Below are 20,106 nucleotides of genomic sequence, written 5' to 3'. Positions count from 1 at the left end.
TTTGTTCCCTCCAAATCTCATGTTAAAATGTGATCCCCAGTGTTGAAGGTGGGGCCTGATGGGAAGAAAGCATTTGTGGCATGGTAGCAGATCCCTCATGAATGGCTTGGTGCCATCCCTGCAGTAATGAGTGGGATGAGTTCCCAAGACATCTGGTTCTTTAAAAGCATGTGGTGCTCCCCTGTCCAACTCCTTGCTTGCTCTCTCTTGTCATGTGACACACTTGCTCCCCCTTTGCCTTCTGTGATGAGTAAAACCTTCCTAGGCCTCACCAGGAAGCCAAGCAGATGCTGGTGCCATGCTAGTATAGCCTGCAGAACTGTGAGCCAAATAAACCTCAGCTATTCCTTTACAAAAAGAAATGCAAATGGACTAACATAGCATTCATCCTAGAAATACAGCAACCTTGCCCACTGCACATTCATGCTACCTGGTTTCAGTTGGGCCCTGTTTGGAAGCAACACTGCTTTTGATCATCCTTGACTCTGTACTGAATGCATGTCTTACTTTTTTATAATTCCAAAAATCATCTTTAATTAGAAAGCAAGGAAAAATAATGAGGAGCAAAAACAAAAAGTATAAACAAACTTATTTATTCACTTACCAATATTAAGTACTAGTTCTAGTTGCAATGGTTTTTCAATAACAATAACATAAGAAAAATTCCTGTCTTCCTAAAATAATTTTCTAGCTGGGAAAGGAAATAAAAAACTATATAATATGTGAGGCTATGATTAAAACCTCACATATTAGAGAAAAGGAAAGCAAGATATGAAAGCTAGAAGTAGGAAGTGCTGATTATGTTAAACCATATGAATGTGCTGGTGTATAAATTAAAAAATAGTCTAATACCTTTAACTTCATATGATGCAAACAATATGTCAAATAGAGTCTTTAAAAAAATGTTTAAGTTCCAAACATTTCAAACTTTAACTTGTCTTTTCCTTTCTATATTTCTCTGTGAATACATGCCCATCTTTTTTCCCAAGGCTAATGTCTAACTCAACCTCCTAATTTCTTTTCTCCCCCATCTTTCTTTGACCTTGTCTTCTTAGCTAAATCTTTATTAATTTTTCCCCTTCCTTCTATTCTCAGTTTCCCTAGCCCATTTAATGCGCTTTTCTAAAAGTTTCATCTTAAAATTTCTCTTACATCCTAAACTTCTACAGCTCAAACTCTGATAGATTTTCTCACCACTCCAACCCATTGTGTGGCCTCTTATCTTCTGGCATTAATATTCTTAGTGGAGGGTAATCTTCATTACTCTTGCTGTCATTTAGCCTTATTTTTCAACTTTTCCTATGTATGTTCCTGGTCAACCTGATTACACTGTAGCTTCCATGATAGCAACACGAGAGTCATTTATTGTTAATAAATGGGACCTAATTAGTCATTCTTTGAATAGGTACTCAAAAAACATTTGAGACAAATACATTTCCAAATGAATTCCAATTTAAAATGTTTTCCTGGTGTTCTAGGAAAATACATTTTAATTTGTATTTTTCCTAGTAGTCTGCTGCTTGAGACACCTTTAAATTCTGCAAAAATGAGCAATACTCTAATGTTTGGTTATCAACAGAAAAGGCAAAAATGTGTGTGAAAACAAAAATTTCCAATAAAATTTATTTTTACTGATTTATTCAAAGTGTTTGCTATCTTGAAACATAAAAATACTTTCACAATATCTTCACAATGTAGCCTACTATAAACATTTCAAAGGAGCCCACTGAGACAATAAGAGCACTAATTGCTCTGAATTGTCCAATTCTATACTTATGCTCAAAAAGAGTTTTGTTTCAATCTCATAAGATGAAACAGGCTTACCTCAAGTTGTGCATGCCAACAAAACAGGTAAAACATCTAAGAAGGAAATAAAATGTACACCAGATTTGGGTTTTCTGGAAGAATTTGAGCAATGAACATAATTTTGAAGATTGTAGCACAGAGTATATGCACATGAACGTAATATAAATAAAATGACTACCACTTCAGTTTCTTTTGATGATAGTTCTCTTCTTGAGACTGTAAAGATGAACAAAGACTTACAAGACTAGTTTAATCTGTAATACTGGATTTCCTACACATTAAGCTTCTGGACCCAGGATAGCCCTTCCTGAAAGCTCTCCACATTACCTTAGTACAAAGCGTGAATCTGCACTTGGTAGTAATCATTTAGCAAAATAAAAATATGTGCAAATTAGTGCCCTCTGCTTGATGGAAATCCTGTACCCTATGGTCTTGTTCTTTAGATATCTCTACTTTATGTGTTTTCAAGACATATAAAGTAAGCTATGAAATTGAGCGAGTATCAATTTTGAGAACAATGATCTAAAACTCTCAATCTCCAATGCTGATTAATGGCAACAAAGACTAGATGGAGCTAAAAAGAGCTGGCTGTGTTATAGAGCTTTCCATTTTAATAGAGTAATGTAATGGCCAAATTATTTTCACTCTCACTATCAATATTAAATCATAAACTCAGCTAATATATAATTAGACAGTGTATGACCTAATAAACAAAATTGGTGAAATCCAAGAAAATTTAGGGCACCAAGATGAGCTAAGAAGTTTTTTATGTTTTTTGGATTTTTGCTGTAACACCATGACAAATTGGAATAATTACTGCTGAAGGAAAATGAGATAGTAAAGCAGAATGACTCAAGAAGAAAAAGCTAATCTCATATTACTAAACTCAAATGGAATGTAATATGAGAAATATTGATTATAATTGTTCATAATGCCTTTATAACATTTTAAATAATAAAAATTTTTAGACCATGGCATAGGGCAGTATTGATCAGGCATATTAAATTGACTTTATTTTCAAGAATAACTATTTACTTTTTACATGTATAGCATTACTGAAAACTTACACAGAGATGGTATCTGTGCTTCATATCATTTTCTCATAGACTTAATATGTGATTTCAGATACATGTTTTTCTATTTGAGTAGCAGGGAAGGAAATAGGAGAACAAGATTTCATAAGTAAACATTTTAATATTTATTTTTATAAAAATCATACATTTATCAGTTTCCTGTGTATTGAATTTATTTCTTCCTAAATGCAGTATATCAATGACACCAAATCCAAATGCATTTCACACATTCACTGAAACCAAATAATTTGGTTTTCATATGTAGTTTTCAGTGATCCTATAGAACCTGAATGTTAAAGCAGTCACAATATTTCATGTATTCTTGTTTTAATTTTTAATAATAAAATATTGCAAACAAAGGAATAACTGAAAACTATAGGCCCCATTGATTCCCAGGAGATATTAATATTTTTCTATATTTGGCTCAATTTTCTCTATTTTTTCAAAAAGTCTACAACTAAGACAAAAGCCCTTCCTGCTCCTACCTCTTCTTTCCCACTCACACCTTATAAATACTATTCTTTAGTTTGTGTTTCCATTCACCTATGTTGTTTTTGTACTCTTAGTAAACATAAATATATCCACTGCAATACATAATATTATTTTCATGTATAAAATTTTACATAAATGGTATCAAATGTTAAGTATTCTAGTGTCATTTTGCTTTAGTCAACATTGTATGTTTTTGAGAATTATACCTGGTGATGTAGGTAGACATAATTCATTCACTTTTATTTTTCACTTTTGTCTGATATTTTTTCTAGTGAATAAACAATGGTTTGTTATCCATTCCCTTACCTAGGTTGTTTTCAACTCTTAGGCTATTTCCATGTGTTTGCTTTTACAAACAGTGCTGAAATTAGCACACCTTTCTATGTTTTCTTGTGCACATATGCAGGAGTTTATGAAAGACTTCTGGAAATGCAGCTACTAGTTTTATTATGTATGACAAATTCTTCCAAACTACTCTACCAAATTTCTGTTCAAATATCTCTACCAACTTATGCTACCACAGATAATAGGAGACCTGGTTTCCCAACACTTGGATTTATCAGACATTATTTTTGCCAATCTGATGGATATAAAATGTTACTTTATTGCAGTTTTAGTTTGTATATCCTTAATGGAATATAACATTCTTTCTAATGTTAATTTGCAGCTTATGCTTTCTTCTATCAATTATCTTTTGCTAAACATTTTCAATAACTAGCTTCTCTTTTTCTTGTTTGGAAGAAATTATTTGCATATTCCATACACTAATGAGTTTTGGTTTTCTGAACTGCAAATATCTTCTATATATCCAGATTGATTTTTCATCCTTTTCAGGGTAATTTGCTTAAGAAATATAGGCACAGCAAAATTTTTTAAATATTATCTTTTTTTCTCCTAAACATCTAGTTTTGCTTTTCATTTCATGCCTCTAATGCAATTAGAAAAATGTGTGTTTTATATAAAGTAAGGATATATTTGATCTTAGTTATTTCTGTATGTTTAGCCAATTGACCCAGAATCATTTACTGAACAGATCAAGCCATGTATATGTGGGTAGAACCCACATATACATGGGTAGGACCCACATATACATGGCTCGATCTGTTCAGTAAATGGATTTATCTATTACTTTTTTTCAGTTAAATTTTTATTTACTGTAGTTTCATAATATATTTTGAATGACTAGACCATTATCATTTTTGTTTTTTGAAAAGTCTCAACTGTTTTAGGCACTTTATAGTCTAACATAAGTTTTAAGATGAGTTTATCATGCTCCATAAAAATGATAAAATCTTGGGGTTTTTTTTGAAAGTATAAATAGGAGGAAGAACTCATATATTTGTTATAGTAAGTCTTATGTATAAGTAATGTATCTCTACATTTAATTAGGTCTTTTATAACTTTCAATAAAGGTTTATGACTTTCTCATTAAAGTCTTGCCTCTGTGAAGTTACTTCTATTTCTAGTACTCTCGTTGCTTCTGTAATTGCTATATTTTGAAATTATATTTGTTTGCTGTTTGTATATATGAATTTAATTTTTAAATAACCATTCTCTGTAACTTCTCTTGGACTTTCATATACATAATCATAATCTTTACAAATGATGACAGTTTTATATTTTTCTAATCCTTGCAAATTTATTTTGCACACCTTTTCCATTTAGCAGGAACTACATACAATGATGAATAGAAGAAGGTATTGAGGCCTTGTTCTCAATTTAAAGGCATGTTTTTAACATTTTATTACAAAGTATCTTGATTAAAGTAATATTTGGTAGCTAACTTTTTTTCATATTAAATAGGGTCCCTTACTCCTATTTGTTAAGAGTTTATATGATAAAGGAGTCCTGAGTTTATTGAATGATTTTCCTGCATGTATTGAAATAATCATATGTTTTAAAAATTGTTAATTTCTTAGTGATAAATTACATGTTAATTTATCACGTTTTAACATTGTTATGCTTGCATTCTTAAGAAAAAAATTCATCATTCTTTGTCATGATTTAAATGTGCATGTTTTTCTTTGTTATATTTGGTAATATTTAAGCTATTATTTTTATATCAATTTTTATAAAAGATAATGATCTGAAATTTTTTCACTAACATCCCTGACAGATTTTATCAAAGTATAGTTTACCAAAATATAAAATTGTTGAGGAGCTGTCTTACTTTTTCTTTTACTTTAGAACAGTGTGAATAAAATAGATACTATCAAACCCTTGTTTATTGAAATTATCTTGTAAATATATTTAGAATACATGTTTTTTTCTTGTTTCAGTCATTGTTGGTTTTGCTGTTATTGTCGTTTTTGTTGTTGTGTTTTCCACCAATGCTTAAATTGTTGACTACTGATTTAATTTCATTTATTTTAATAGGATTACTCAGACTTTTATTTATTCTTGAATCTATTCTGTAAAGTGTATTTTTTTCTTAAAAAATATATTTTCAAAATAATTGGCAAAATGTTATTTTATGATTGTGTGGTCTAGTTTTCATTAAAGCCTCTCTCTCTTATTAATCTGCCAGTGATTTGTCTATTGTATTAGTTTATTTAAAAGAATTAACTTTGAGCACTTTTTACTCTACTGTTTCTGTATTTTTTTATTGTGATAAGAGCACTTAGCCTAAGATTTACTCTCATCACAAATTTTTAAGTGTACAATGCAGTATTGTTAAGTACAATTGTACAGCAGTCCTCTAGAAGTTACTCATCTTTTGTAAATAAACCATGTACCCCTTGAACAGATGTCTCCATTTCCTCTTCCCTCCAGCCCCTGATGGGATAGCTATTGGTTATTTTCCATTTAAAAATCTTCTATTCTCATCTTTACGTTTTTCCTTCTTTCTACTTTCTTTGGATGACTTCATTATTCTTTTTCTGGCTGTGTAAACTGGAAGTTGTGCTGATTTTTAGTTTTTCTTCTTTCCTAATATACGCAATTAAGGCTTTTGCCTTTTAATTGTGGTTTTAGCCAAATCCCACACATTTTGATTTACAGCATTTGCATTATCATTCAGATAGAAATATTTTCGAATTTCCATTATCATTTCTTCTTAAAGTGCTTCATGAGCTATTTATGCCTTTTTTTTAAAAAAACAATTTCCAAATACAAGGTGTTGCCTATTTGACTCAACATGTCAGGGATGGTAACAGAGACCCAGTATCTTCTGACTTTTGCTTTTCTAACCTGTAGCCACTACGTGTGAGTGCATCTTCATCCACCTTGGCGAGGCTGATGTCTGGATTGGCAATGCCTGCCGGGAGCTCTACTACCTGGAACAAAGCATCCAGCACGATAGCCCAATGCCAAGTGACAAGACCACTGGGTAAGGAGATAATTGATTCTACGCCTCTTCAGTGAGCAGGCAAGTTTGTGTCCAGGGCAGTGTTTATAAACCTGGAACCCATAGTCACTGATGAAGTTTGCACTGGCACCTACCACCAGCTCTTCCACCCTGAGCAGCTCATCACAGACAAGGAAGATGCTGCCCATAACTATGCCTGGGGGCATCACGACATTGGCAAGATCATTGGCCTTTGGACCAAATTTGCAAGCTGGTTCACCAGTGCACAGGTCTTCAGGGCTTCTCGGTTTTCCACAGCTTTGGCGGAGAAACTGGTTCTGGGTTCACTTCTCTCTGTTGATTATGCCACAAAGTCTAAACTGAAGTTCTCCATTTACCCAGCCCTGCAGGTTTCCACAGCTGCGGTTGAGCTCTACAACTCCATTCCACCACCAGTACCACCTTGCAGCACTTTGATTGTGCCTTCATAGTAGACAATGAGGCCATCTATGGCATCTGTTGTAGAAACCCCAATACTGAGCACCCAAACTACCCTAATCTTTAACTGCTTTCTTAGCCAGATTGTGTTCTCCATCACTGCTTCTCTCAGATTTCATGGAGTCTGACAGAATTCCAGACCGACCTGGTACCCTCTTCCTGCATCCTCTTCTCTTTGGTCACATATGCCCTGTCATCTCTGCTGGGTAAGACTACCATGCATAGCAGAGGTCACCAGTGCTCACTTTGAGCCAGGCAACCAGATGGTGAAATGTGACTCTCACTATGGTAAATACATGGCTTACTGCCTATTACACCGTGGTAACGTGGTTCCCAAATATGTCAATACTTACTGCTATTCCACTAACAAGACCAAATGCACCATCCAGTTTGTGGATTGGTGTTTCACTAGCCTCAAAGTTGGCATTAATTGCCAGCTTCCCACTGTGGTACCTGCTGGAAATCTGGCCAACATAAAGAGAGCTGCATGCATGCTGAGCAACACCATAGCCATTGCTGAGGCCTGGGTTTGCCTGGGCCACAAGTCTGACTTGAGTTATGCCAACTGTTCCTTTGTTCACTGGGAAATGGGTGAGGAGATGGGAGAAGAAGCATTTTCTGAGGCCTGTGAGGACATGGCTGCCCTTGAAAAAATTATGAGGAGGTTGGTGTGGATTCTGTTGAAGAAAAAGAAGGGGAACACTAATTTTCCATTCCTTTCAGCCCTGCAGCATGTCATACTTCCAGAATTTCAGCTTTGACATTAGCTGACAGGCATTAAATCTTTCCAGTTAGATTGTTTTCACTCAGCGGTAATCATGACTTTTCCAAGTGTGCCTACAAGATTTTTCCATCATGTCTCAAATTAAAGGCTTGAAGTAAATAAAATAAAATTTCCATATACATGGAGATCATATTTGCTATATTTTTTCCTCTTTTAAATTTTTTTGAATTCTCAGCAGAAGCATGATCTGTATGACTCATTTTATGCCAAAATATGTTATTTCTTAATAGTGTCATACATGTTTAAAAAATGAAAATGCTTTAATTCTTGAGTACAGATTTCTAATCTATCAACCTTACAATTTCTCTTTTTATTGTGGTAAAAATACATATAACATAAAATTACCATCTTAACCATTTTTAAGCATAAGGTCCAGTGGCATTAAAAACGTTCATAATGTCCTGTATACCTGTTCTTTACAGTCCTTATATGTACTAAATGTATATGCAGACTGGTGAATTGCTTCTTTTATTATTTTTCTGAAACCTTCTTTTTTCCCAATAATGCTTTGGCTTCAAAATATATTTCTTAAACATTATTACAAGAAGTAACATCATCTTTCTTTGCTTATATTTACCTCAGATATAATTTTCCATTTCTTCACATTCATTATTTTGTGTCTTTATGTTTTAGGTAGGTCTGTTGTAAACTATATATAGATGGACTACTTTTTTAAAATCCACTTTGAGAAGTCTTGCCATTTAACTTGCAAATTTAGTCAATTTACTTTAGATGTATTTCTACCATTCTTTTTAACTTTTTGAGATAATTGTATATTCATGTGAAACTAATTTTCACTTAGTTTCCCCCAGTGATAGCATAACTAAAGTAAATATTACAACCAGAAATTGACAATGATATAAACTGTTGACCTTAATTCCATTTACACTAGTTTTACATGCATTCATGTAGTGTGTGTATGTGTGTGTGCATGTATTTAGGTCCATGAAGCTTTATCACATGTAAATTTGTGTAACTATAACAATAGTCAATACAAAACAGTTCCATCACAAGGATTCCTTTCATTGTTCACACCCTTTCCTTGTCTACTTCCCTCCCTAATCCCTAAAAAACATTCACCTCTTGTTTGTCTCTATCATTTTGCCATTTTTTGAATGTTAAATAAGTGGAATCACGGAGGATATATGATTTTTGAGACTGGCCTTTTTCAGTCAGTATAAATCCTTTGAGAACATCTGATATGGTTTGGCTGTGTCCTCACCCAAATCTCATTTTGAAGTTCCCATAATCCCCACGTGTCATGGGAGAGACCAGGTGGAGATAATTGAATCATGGACAGTTTCCCTCATCTGTTCTCATGATAGTGATTGAGTTCTCACAAGATCTAATGGTTTTATAAGCCCCTTTTGCTCGGCACTTGTTGCTGCCACCATGTGAAGAAGGGTATGTTTGCTTTCTCTTCCACCATGATTGTAAGTTTCCTGAGGCCTCCCCAGCCCTGAGGAACTGTGAGTCAATTAAACCTCTTTCCTTCAAAAATTACCCAGTCTCGGGTATTTCTTCATAGCAATGTAAGAATGGACTAATACACCATCCAAGTCATTGTATGAATTAATAGTTGTTTCTTTTTAATCAATGGTATGGAGATAAGAGACTCTCATTCAAAAACGGGAAAAACAGGAAGCACATAGCAGTCACTACTCCACAGCAATTCTTTCTCCAGTTCCTTCCTTCCACTCTCCCTTATTTTACTTTATTTATTTATTTACCTTTTCAGACAAGGTCTGGCTCTATCGCCCAGGCTAAAGTGCAGTGGTGTGATCTTGGCACACTGTAACCTCTGCCTCCCGGGGTCAAGCCATCCTCCCACCTCAGCCCCCTGAGTAGCTGGGACTACAGGCATGCACCACCATGCCCAGCTACCCTCCACTCTCTCGAAGCCAATTCTAATTTGGCTTTCTCTATAGTCCATCTACCAAATCTTCTCCTGTCAAGATCATCCGTGACCTCCATGTTGCTAAAAACAATGTTCATTTCTCAGGCTTTATCTTACCTGACCTATAAGCAGCATTTGACATAGTTTATCAAATGACCATTATTCTACTTCCTTCTTGAAACACTTCCTCATTTGGCCCCTGTGACATGACACTCTCTTATCTATCTGTTTACTTCACTAACTACTCCTTTCTCAGTCTCTGCATTTACTTCCTATCCCTCCCTTGGCAAATTACAACAAACTTAGTGGTTTAAAGCAACACAAATTTGTCTTACAGTTCTGGAGGTCAAAACTGCAAAAGGAGTTTCACTGAGCTAATATCACGGTGGCAAACCTTCTGGAGGTGCTAGGGGGGAATTTGTTTCCTTGTCTTTTGCAGCTTCTAGAGGCTACTTGAATTCCTTGGCTTGTGCCTCCCTTCCAGCAATCATATTACCTCACTGACCTCCGCTTCTGTCATCACATCTCTGTCTTTGGTTCTGATCCTCCTGCCTCCCTCTTATGAGCAGTATTCTGATTACATTGGGTCCACCTGGATACTCCAGGACAATCTCTCCAAAATATATTAACAGGTTTTGAAAGGCTGGGATGTGAGCATCTTTGGAAGGCCATTTTGCTGCCTACCACATTCTCTCTTGCTGGTTCTCCCACATCTTTCTAACCTAAACATTGGCATCCTTCAAGGACTCAATCTTCCGATTGTTTCTTCCCATTCTATGCTTATTCCTCGTGTTAACTGTTACAGTGATTTATATGACTCATATCTGATATTATGGCTTTTAAGTTCCAAGTATATGCTGATGATGTTTAAAGGTATATATTCATCCTGGACTTTTCTACTGAGCTCCAACTGCATGTGTGACAATCTTACTTCGTATATCCAATGGACATCTCAAATTTAATATACTCCAAGTGGAACTTCTCATTTGTCTTGTATCCGAAAGCTTATTCTCTAAAAGAATTTCTCATTTCAATAAACTTAAAGTTCCATATTTACTTAGAACAACACCCATAGACTCTCCTTTTTTACAACCTACATCCATATTACCAGAAAATCCTGATAGTTCCATCTTCAAGACATACTCAAAAACAAATTATATTTCCTCACATTCCCCAGGCAGACTCATCCAAGCCACCATGATCTCTCGCCTGGATTATGGCAATATCCTCCTTATCCATCTCTCTATTTGCATTCTTTCTCCCTACTGTTTATTCTTAACCTATCTATCTAAGTGAAAGCACAAGTTAAATCATTTCACCTCTAGTGACCTCCTCTCACTCTGAGAGAGAGAAAACCAAGAAAATTGACTGGGCCTGCAAGGCCCTACATCATCTGCTCCCCGTCTCCCATAATTTCATTTGGTACCTCTATGACTCATCTTCTATTATTTTTCTCTGGCTTTCTCTGTTTCAGCCCTACCCACCTCCTTTTCATTCCTGGAACATTACCGGCATTCTCTCCCTGTAGGGATTTAGCACTGTCTCTTTTCTTCTCCTACCATGCTTTTCCCCAGATATCCTCTTTGTGTGCTTCTGTCCCTCCTCTTGGTCTTTGTTCAAATTTGACATTCTCAGTGAGGCTTCTCTGAAAAATTTGTGATCCCTACTTCTGACCTAGCACTTCCTATCTTTCTCCTCCACTTTATTTGTCTCCATATCACTCATTCCCATGTGATATGCTCAGAAGCCCTTCACTTCCATGGTCCCTTTCTAAGGTCCTGTATTCTTTTTCTTAAAGACAGCCCACAACTGATTCAGGATTCAGGTGCTACAAAAGTTGGATGTACTTTAATTCTTAATTGTCTGTCTCCTTCTGTAAGAGTGCAAGCTCCATGAGGGCAAGAGTATTTGGTGTTTTGGATCACTGTTGTATCATATCACATAGAGGAGTATCTGGCACATAGTATGTAATAAATATTTGTTGAATCAACTAATACAATCAGCAGAATTCACAAAGAAAAACACCAATAGATATAACCCTCTAAAAAACTAACTTCTGTATTTTACAAAAAATACCATAAACAGAATGGTAATCAGCAGTCTAGGAAAATATTTGCCACAACTTTGATAGACAAAAGTTGAATGCCTTTAACATACAAAACAGCAAGAACAAACCAAAACTATAAAAACCATGCAAACGAACAGGACAAACTTTAAGTATTCAGTGGGAAAATATGTAAGCAGTTATTCATCAGCTTTAGTGGAATGATGCCTTTGTGTCATTGGGATAAAGATTCATGTAGTTTAGATGGACGAAGTCAACAAATGATAATTAAATTATTTGGCTCAGTGCTTGTTCTTTGTTAATGTTCTTACATTGGCACCATTCCAGTGTGTCTGGAAGAGACCTATGAGACACTGTGGGTTTCTCTCATAAAACAGAAGCAGTCACATGGCTTTGGACATTGCCTTTTTCAAAGATTACACAAGTACATTTTCTTTTTCTTAAGACAACAGTAATTTTCAGGGTATTTCTTAATATTGAATAAAAAAATAAATGATTATGAATCATAAACCACAAAACCAGAGGACTCTTTTGTGCCACTGTAATTACCAACAACATTCATATGCTTGCTCTAACACAGGGCCTAATTTCAGTAGATTTAGTGGTAGGCTTGTTTATTTATAGGCAACTTTCTTTAAACAATTACCTAGAATGATTAAACACTTTTAAATGGGTTGTGTCTGCTGCTATGGCAGAACTTTTTTCTTTTCACTTCATCTTGTAAACAACATTTACTTAATTCTTTTCTGATTATAGAAATAATTTCTGTTCATTTTAAAACTAGCTTAGAATGACAATAGACAGAGAAATATAAGAAAAATAGAGAAAGTTTTCCCTATTCTCACAGCAGAAACAGTTATCAGCACAGAAAGGTTTCTATTTTTGTGTATTTAGTTTACAGTAAATTTTAAAGTCCATTTTAGCAAAACTGAGATCTTACACTCTATATTATTTCACTTCTTGCTTTTGTAATTCAATTTCATATGGTGAACATTGTTTCATATCATTGTGTGTTGTTCAAACATTTGCAAATTCAGTTTTAATTTTATAAATGCATTATATTTGGTTTACATGATAAAACTGACCATGTACTCATACTTTTATACAGACTTAAATGGTATCAAGTAAGATTTAACACAGTAGTCCATGAGTAACCTTCAGAATCAAAGGTTTCATTCCAATGAATGCAGGACCATTTTCATAATTGCTTTCTTTGCTGCAACACAAGGAGTTAGGCCACCTAAAATGCATTTACTCCTGGCTCTCCTAGGTGACCCTGGTTCAGGCTTGGTTGACAGTTTATCAGAGGTTGTGAACTAGTCAGCCTCCCAAATCCAGCTACCATGGCTCCACCAATTGGCATACTTTACATGGTGGAGTCATACTCTTCTGCCCTGGCCTTGCAGGGCCCATGTCAACATACAAGACTATGTGTGGCTTTTGTAGCACCTGGAAGATATTAAAAAGCCAGCAGTCTTTCTGACGTCTTCTGGATCTTAGTCTTTTCTTTTTTTTAATATGTAGCTACTTTTATGGGAAGGCCAAATTGACATATTAAGAAACCAAGACTAAATAATAAGTAATACCATGCCAGTGATTTTTTTAAAATTCTGTAATTCCTACTACCTGGGAGAGCAAAGCAATTATAGTAGATGATGTCCTTAAAACTCCCTCCTTGTTCCCAAGTAGAATACTCTTCTTACCAGAGTTCTGCTCCCTGACTGGTCTGAAACATTTTTAAAATAGACTTTTATTTGTAAATATAAACAGTTGGTCTGAGGAAAACACCACATTGTAACCTTTCAATGGTACAAACAGAGACAAAACTTGAGAATAGGAGTATATTTTCAGAGTTAAGAAGGACTCCTAGGGTGAAGCGGAAAAACTGATAAGAGTATTTTTTTAAGCTGTAAAACCTAGTGATTAGATTGTAAGATTTTAATCTCTTACTTGTTAAAGTCTCATTTTAGTACCTTTGCATATATGGTTCCATTCCTTTGTATACAGATCAGGTCCTAGGACCATTAGCTAATGATACGTGCATGCATTTCATTTAGTGGTTCTTGTCATGACTTCACCTTTCAGTTTTGTGGCAGCTGTATAGATCATTACCAAAAAAAAAAAAATAATCTTTTTATCCTGTGTTTCTAACACAGATGCTCACCATTTCATCAAATCTAATTTAAAAGGACACTGTAACTTTTTATTTTTTATTTTTATTTTTATTTTTATTTTTGTGACAGTCTCCCTCTGTCACCCAGGCTGGAGTGCAATGGCATGATCTTGGCTCACCACAACCTCCACCTCCCAGCTTCAAGCAATTCTCCTGCCTCAGCCTCCTGAATAGCTGGGATTACAGATGCACACCACCACTTCCAGCTAGTTTTTGTATTTTTTAGTAGAGACTGGGTTTCACCATGTTGGTCAGGCTGGTCTTGAAATCCTGACCTCGTGATCTGCCCGCCTCAGACTCCCAAAGTGCTGGGACTACAGGTGTGAGCCACTGAGCCCGGCCATCATTTTTAAATAAAACAAAGAAATAAGGTTGTTTAAAATTTCTCATAAAGCTTATTCCGAAAGATAAATCACTTTAAAGTTTTCTGGCATTTTTTCTTCCATTCTCCCTTACAAATTCATTACTTTTAGAATAGTCATAGGATGTACAGAGATTTTCCACACATACAATAAAGTTTATACTTTTATACATTCTGAATCAATTGTGGGTAACGCTTAGATGCTAAACTATGAGAGATTGGGATTCTAAAAAATGTCTATACTGAGACTCTGAATACAATACTAAGCACTTACATATAAGTTATGTTAGCCAAATATAATAAAATTGCCCAGAAAAATGACCTTTTTCTACAAACATTTGTCTTAATGTACTTGTCTTTAAAGACAAATCTTGCTTACCCAATTTTTCAACAAGTCTATCCATTGATATTTTGAATACTAGGGATCTGAAAGAATTAGGATCTATTTTACATGGACTCAATAGAACAACGGCAGTTATATAACTGAAACCTACATCAGTCATTCCTAAAAACAACAAAAAAGGAATTTATTGTCTGGAAATCAACGGATGAAATTAGTCAATGCTAAATAGGAAATATGGATATGGATATGGATGTAGTTGTATGCCGCTTAAGGACAAACATACAGCTTCTCCATGGTGGAGAGTTGTATGAGTGCACTGGGGTACAAGGCAAGGGTGTTTTGCTCAGGGAGCTGCAGGACAGACCCAGTAGTAAGTGTCCACTTACCTTTGCTTGTACCCCAGTGCACTCTCCACCATCTCCACTCCACAGTCTGCCCAAGGAAGCTGACCTGTATAGATAGTATCGATACAATCCTGTGCCCTTGGGGAGTTTTGGCCAATGGAGAGGTCAGATAGGATACGGGAAGGAAAGTATAGGGTCAGGATGTATATTTCCCAGATCCCTCCCTTGGGCTGCCTGTGTCCTTAAACAGAAGGTCACTACTCCTCTCAAGAAAGCCTGATCTTTCCAACTCTCCCCTTTTGGGCTCTGGTAAATTCTCCCTCGCCTCATCCTTAACAGTCTATAGATGCTGCTAGCCCTAGGTTTGTGTATAATACCTCATGGTCTTCCTATAATTTACCTACATTTTTATAATTAGTCATTTTCTATAGAATCATTCTTAAATTATCCTAATTTGTATGGGCCATGTGATTTCTGCTTAGGCCCTGACTGTTATGTCTCCTTTTGAGAAAGTATTGCTCTCCTGAGAAATATCTCCAACCCATCTGAGTGCAAACACTCACCCACTGCCACAGTTAATTGGGTGCAGAACAAACACCAGAGAGCAAAGAAGAGTCTCTCCCTAGAAATTCAGAAATGAAACCAAGAAATTACAATTCAGCCTGGGTGTTCTTTGAACAAAAGAAATGACAGCCCCAAGCTTTTGGATGGCCAAAAAACAAACACTCAGTCCTTAGGGAATAAGAAGAAAGCCAATGTGTAGAGGAGAGAAACAGGATCCTGACAGTTTTCAAATTCCTGATTCAGTTGTTCCTGAGACCAAGCTTCGGTCTTGCCACTGGCTTCTGAGAGACATGCCAGTGCACTCTTACAATTCCCTCTCTTTGACTTCATCTATTTTGAGATGAGCTGCTGCTTCTTGGAACAAAACAGTCCACATACAGTCAGCATATGAAATTCTCACTTATGATGCCACAAAAGCCCTGAAGAGAAGATAAAAGTGTTTTCATGTTTTTCTTTTAACAAGACAGAAACTGAGCCTCAAAGAGGCTAAGTGACATATTTGAATCACACAGCTAGTAAGTGACGGAGGTGAGATTTGAACCCCAAATTAAAAACCCAAGCTTTTTTTTCAAACCCAGGCTACATTGGTGTATTAAACAGGGTTCCCTAGAGGGACAGAAATAATAGGATAAATATAGATAGATATGGTCTCACAATAGGCTGTCTGCAAACTTGAGGAGCAAGAAGAGCCAGTCTGAGTCTCAAAACTGAAGAACTTGGAGACCGTTGGATGTTCCAGGGCAGAAACCATCCAGCACAGGAGAAAGATGTAGGCTGGGAGGCTAGGCCAGCCTCACCTTTTCAATTTTTCCTGCCTGCTTTATATTTGCTGGCAGCTGATTATATGGTGCCCAGCAGATTAAGGGTAGGTCTGCCTTTCCTAGCCCACTGACTCAAATGTTAATCTCCTTTGGCAACACCCTCACAGACACATCAAGGATCAATACTTTGCATCTTTCAATCCAATCAAGCTGACACTCAGTATTAACCATCACAATTGGATGAATTCTTTATAGCAAAATTTTATTGGTTTTGGAGAGGCAAAAGCATTTCTACCATGCTTATGCAGAACCTGAGTTAATGTTCTAATATGCAAATCTATCACACCACCCTTCCTTCCTTCATAAGAAGCTTTCAAGGGCTACTACTACTGCTCCAGCATCAGTCAGACGGCCCAGCATGATCCAGCACCTGCTTGCCTCTCCAGTTTCATCTCATGCTACTACCCCAGTGAACTTTATACTCCAACCCACCTGAAGTGTTTCAGTTCTTTCAAAGCACATGGTGTCTCTCAGTGTCATGCATACATTCTCATGCATACACCTTCCCCCACCACCTACTCCCGATTTTATCTGAGTCATTTCCTAAAGAAATTAGTTGCCTCTTCTATCTCTCATCAAGCCTGGGTCAGGCACCATTCCTGTGTGGTCCCACAGTACCCTGAGCTTCCCATGTCAGATTCCTAATTCACTGAAATGTATTCCAAACTCTTTGTGGGCAGGGCCACATCTCCCTATTGGGTCCCCTATACTGAATCCAGTGCTGGGCATGGAACAGGTATTCAATAAGTACTTGATGAATTAGTGAATGAATTTACTATATGACTGTTTGAATGTATTACTCTTCAGTTTAGGGAAAAAAAAAAAAATATATATATATATATACACATATATGCCATGTACAGTGGCTCACGCTTGTAATACCAGCACTTTGGGAGGCTGAAGTGGGCAAATGGCTTGAGCTCAGGAGTTTGAGACCAGCCTGGGCAACATGGCAAAACTTCATCTCTACAAAAATTAGCTGGGCCTGTTGGTGAGTGCCTGCAGTCCCAACTACTCAGGGAGGTGAGAGGATGGTTTGAGATGATTAGACAGAGTTTGCAGTGATCATGACATTGCACTCCACCCTGGACTCTCTCCTCTCTCTCTCCTCTCTCTCTACATATATATATATATATATTTATATATTTGTGTGTGTGTGTGTGTAAATATTTTTCAAACTCTAGAATTCAGACTATCTCTAGTGCTAACACTATATAATCAATACACTATATATGGCTTATTTTTATCTCTATTTCTCTGCTCCACTCTTTTTATTCAAGCTATCTAGAATTTTAATTGAGATTATTACATTTTTTATATTATATCTCTACATCTTTAGAAAAACTTTTTTAACAAGAGAATTACCTTCACACTAAAAATGAGTTAATCTAGTTATTGAACTACAGGCTTTAGATATTTTGTTTCCTATGTCTTTCTCTTTCCTCCCTTCTCTGATGCTTGTCTGTTGATTGTTTGAAATGATTAAATGAGTGATTTGGGCTTGGAAAACAAAATTTTTCAAAGCTCATTGCTTGTTGAAAGCTCTCTCTTGTACTCTTACTTCGAATATTACATGGTATAGAATTCTAGGTTCAAAAGCATTTCCAGCTGGGTGTGGTGGCTCATGCCTGTAATCTCAGCATTTTGGGAAGCAGAGGCAGGACGATCACTTGAGCCCAGGAGTTCTAGATAAGTCTGGGCAACATAGTGAGACTCCTTTCTCTCCCCCTACCCCACCCCCCTAAAAAAATAGCTGAGTGTGGTGAGTGCCTGTAGTCCCAGCCACTAGGTGGGGGCTGAGGTGGGAGGATCACTTGAGCCCAGGAGGTAGAGACTACAGTGAGTCGTGATATTGCCACTGCACCCCAGCCTAGGTGACAGAGTGACACCCTGTCTCAACAACAAGAAAGCATTTTCATTTAGGACTTTGAAGACTTTGCCCTACTTTGTTTCCTAGTATTCTAATCTGTATATAAGGCTGACACTGGTTTGATTCTGAATTTTGTAAATAATCTTTCACTCTGTCTTAGAAACTCTTAAGATATTTTTTCTTTCTCCTTCAAGTTCACAACTTTTACCAAGATATAACCAGGTCTGGAGCATTTTTCTTGGCACACTGTATGACCTTCACATCTGAATGTGTGTGTGTGTTCAGTTCAAGAAAATGTTTATTATTTGCTTTTTCCATTTTTATTCTTAATTATACTTTAGCATTTTTGTTCTTTTTACATCAATATCCTGGGAAATTTCCTTAACTTTTTCTTTCTGATCATTAATACTACACAGTTCTTTTTATTTCTTAGTTTAGCCTTTCTCACATTTTATTTCAGTAATTATGTGTGTAGCTTTCTGTATTCTTCTTGCTGTCTGATTACCTAATTTTCATGGCACTGATTCTTGGGATTATGAACAGTGTCTTCCTGAATTTCTCTAAATTTACTAATTTAAAAAAATTCTCTTTTACTTTTCGTATTTTCTTTGCTTCTGTTGTGGTTGCTTTATTAGTCTTTTTCTTTCAGACTGTTAGCTTTTTCCAGATATTTTACGATATGGGCTACCAAAATCTGTATTAGTCAGGGCTCTCTAGAGGGACAGAACTACTAGGAGATATATATATATATACACATATATATATATACACATATATATATACACATACACACACACATGAATATATACATATACATATGAATATATACATATTCATATGTATATATATATATATATATGAGAAAGGGAGTTTATTAAGGAGAATTGACTCACATGATCACAAGGTGACGTCCCATGATAGGCTGTCTGAAAGGTGAGAAGCAAGGAAGCCAGCAGTGGTTCAGTCCGAGTCCCAACACCTCAAAAGTAGGGAAGCAGGCAATGGACAATGCAGCCTTCAATCTGTGGCCGAAAGCCCAAGGGCCCCTAGTAAACCACTAGTGTAAGTCCAAGAGCCTAAAAGCCGAAGAACTTGGAGTCTGGTGTTTGAGGGCAGGAAACATCCAGCACAGGAGAAAGATACAGGCCAGAAGACTCAGCAAGTCTGCTCACTCCACCTTCTTCTGCCTGCTGTTTCTAGCTGCACTGGCAGCCAAGGGGATGGTGTCCACCCAGATTAAGGTTGCATCTGCCTCTGACTCACTGAGTCCACTGACTCAAATGTTAAGCTCCTTTGGCAACACCCTCACAGACACACCCAGGAACAGTACTTTGCATCCTTCAACCCAATAAAGTTAACACTCAATATTAACCATCACAATAGGCTAATTAGTTTAGCAAATCAGTATGAGTTTCCCTAGCATTTGTCTTCATCTTTTTTGCAAAAGGTCCATCCTTAGCAAACAAAAACAAAAACAAAAAACAACAACAACAAAAAACACCAACTGTGGGCTCTGAGCTCTGCGAGTAAACCGGCACAATCGTGTAGAATCATTTCAGTTTTAGTGGTGGGAGCAAGCCAGTGAGCCAGGGTCCCTTTTGATTGCCAAAGTAAGAAAGTCTTTATTGAAAGTTATAGGACTATTTTTGCTATTTATTTTCTCCTTCATTCCTTCTTCCCTCCCTTACTCTCTTCCTTCCTTCTATACTTCTTCGTGGGTTTTGCTTAT

The 20,106-nt window shown here is 36.3% G+C and overlaps 1 protein-coding gene and 1 pseudogene across 1 annotated transcript in view; one reads left to right on the top strand and one right to left on the bottom strand.

The window, feature by feature from the left end:
• GALNT13 (polypeptide N-acetylgalactosaminyltransferase 13) overlaps window positions 1–20,106 on the bottom strand; it is a 1,108,472-nt gene that overhangs the window by 1,011,259 nt on the left and 77,107 nt on the right. The gene's annotated exons all lie outside the window — the stretch shown is intronic.
• On the top strand, window positions 6,584–7,861 carry LOC100981199 (tubulin alpha-1B chain-like; annotated as a pseudogene).

This window comes from Pan paniscus, chromosome 13, assembly GCF_029289425.2.
Source record: "Pan paniscus chromosome 13, NHGRI_mPanPan1-v2.0_pri, whole genome shotgun sequence".
Lineage (NCBI taxonomy): Eukaryota > Metazoa > Chordata > Mammalia > Primates > Hominidae > Pan > Pan paniscus.
Note: the sequence above shows the minus strand (reverse complement) of the source record. Positions and strands in the feature narration are given on the sequence as shown.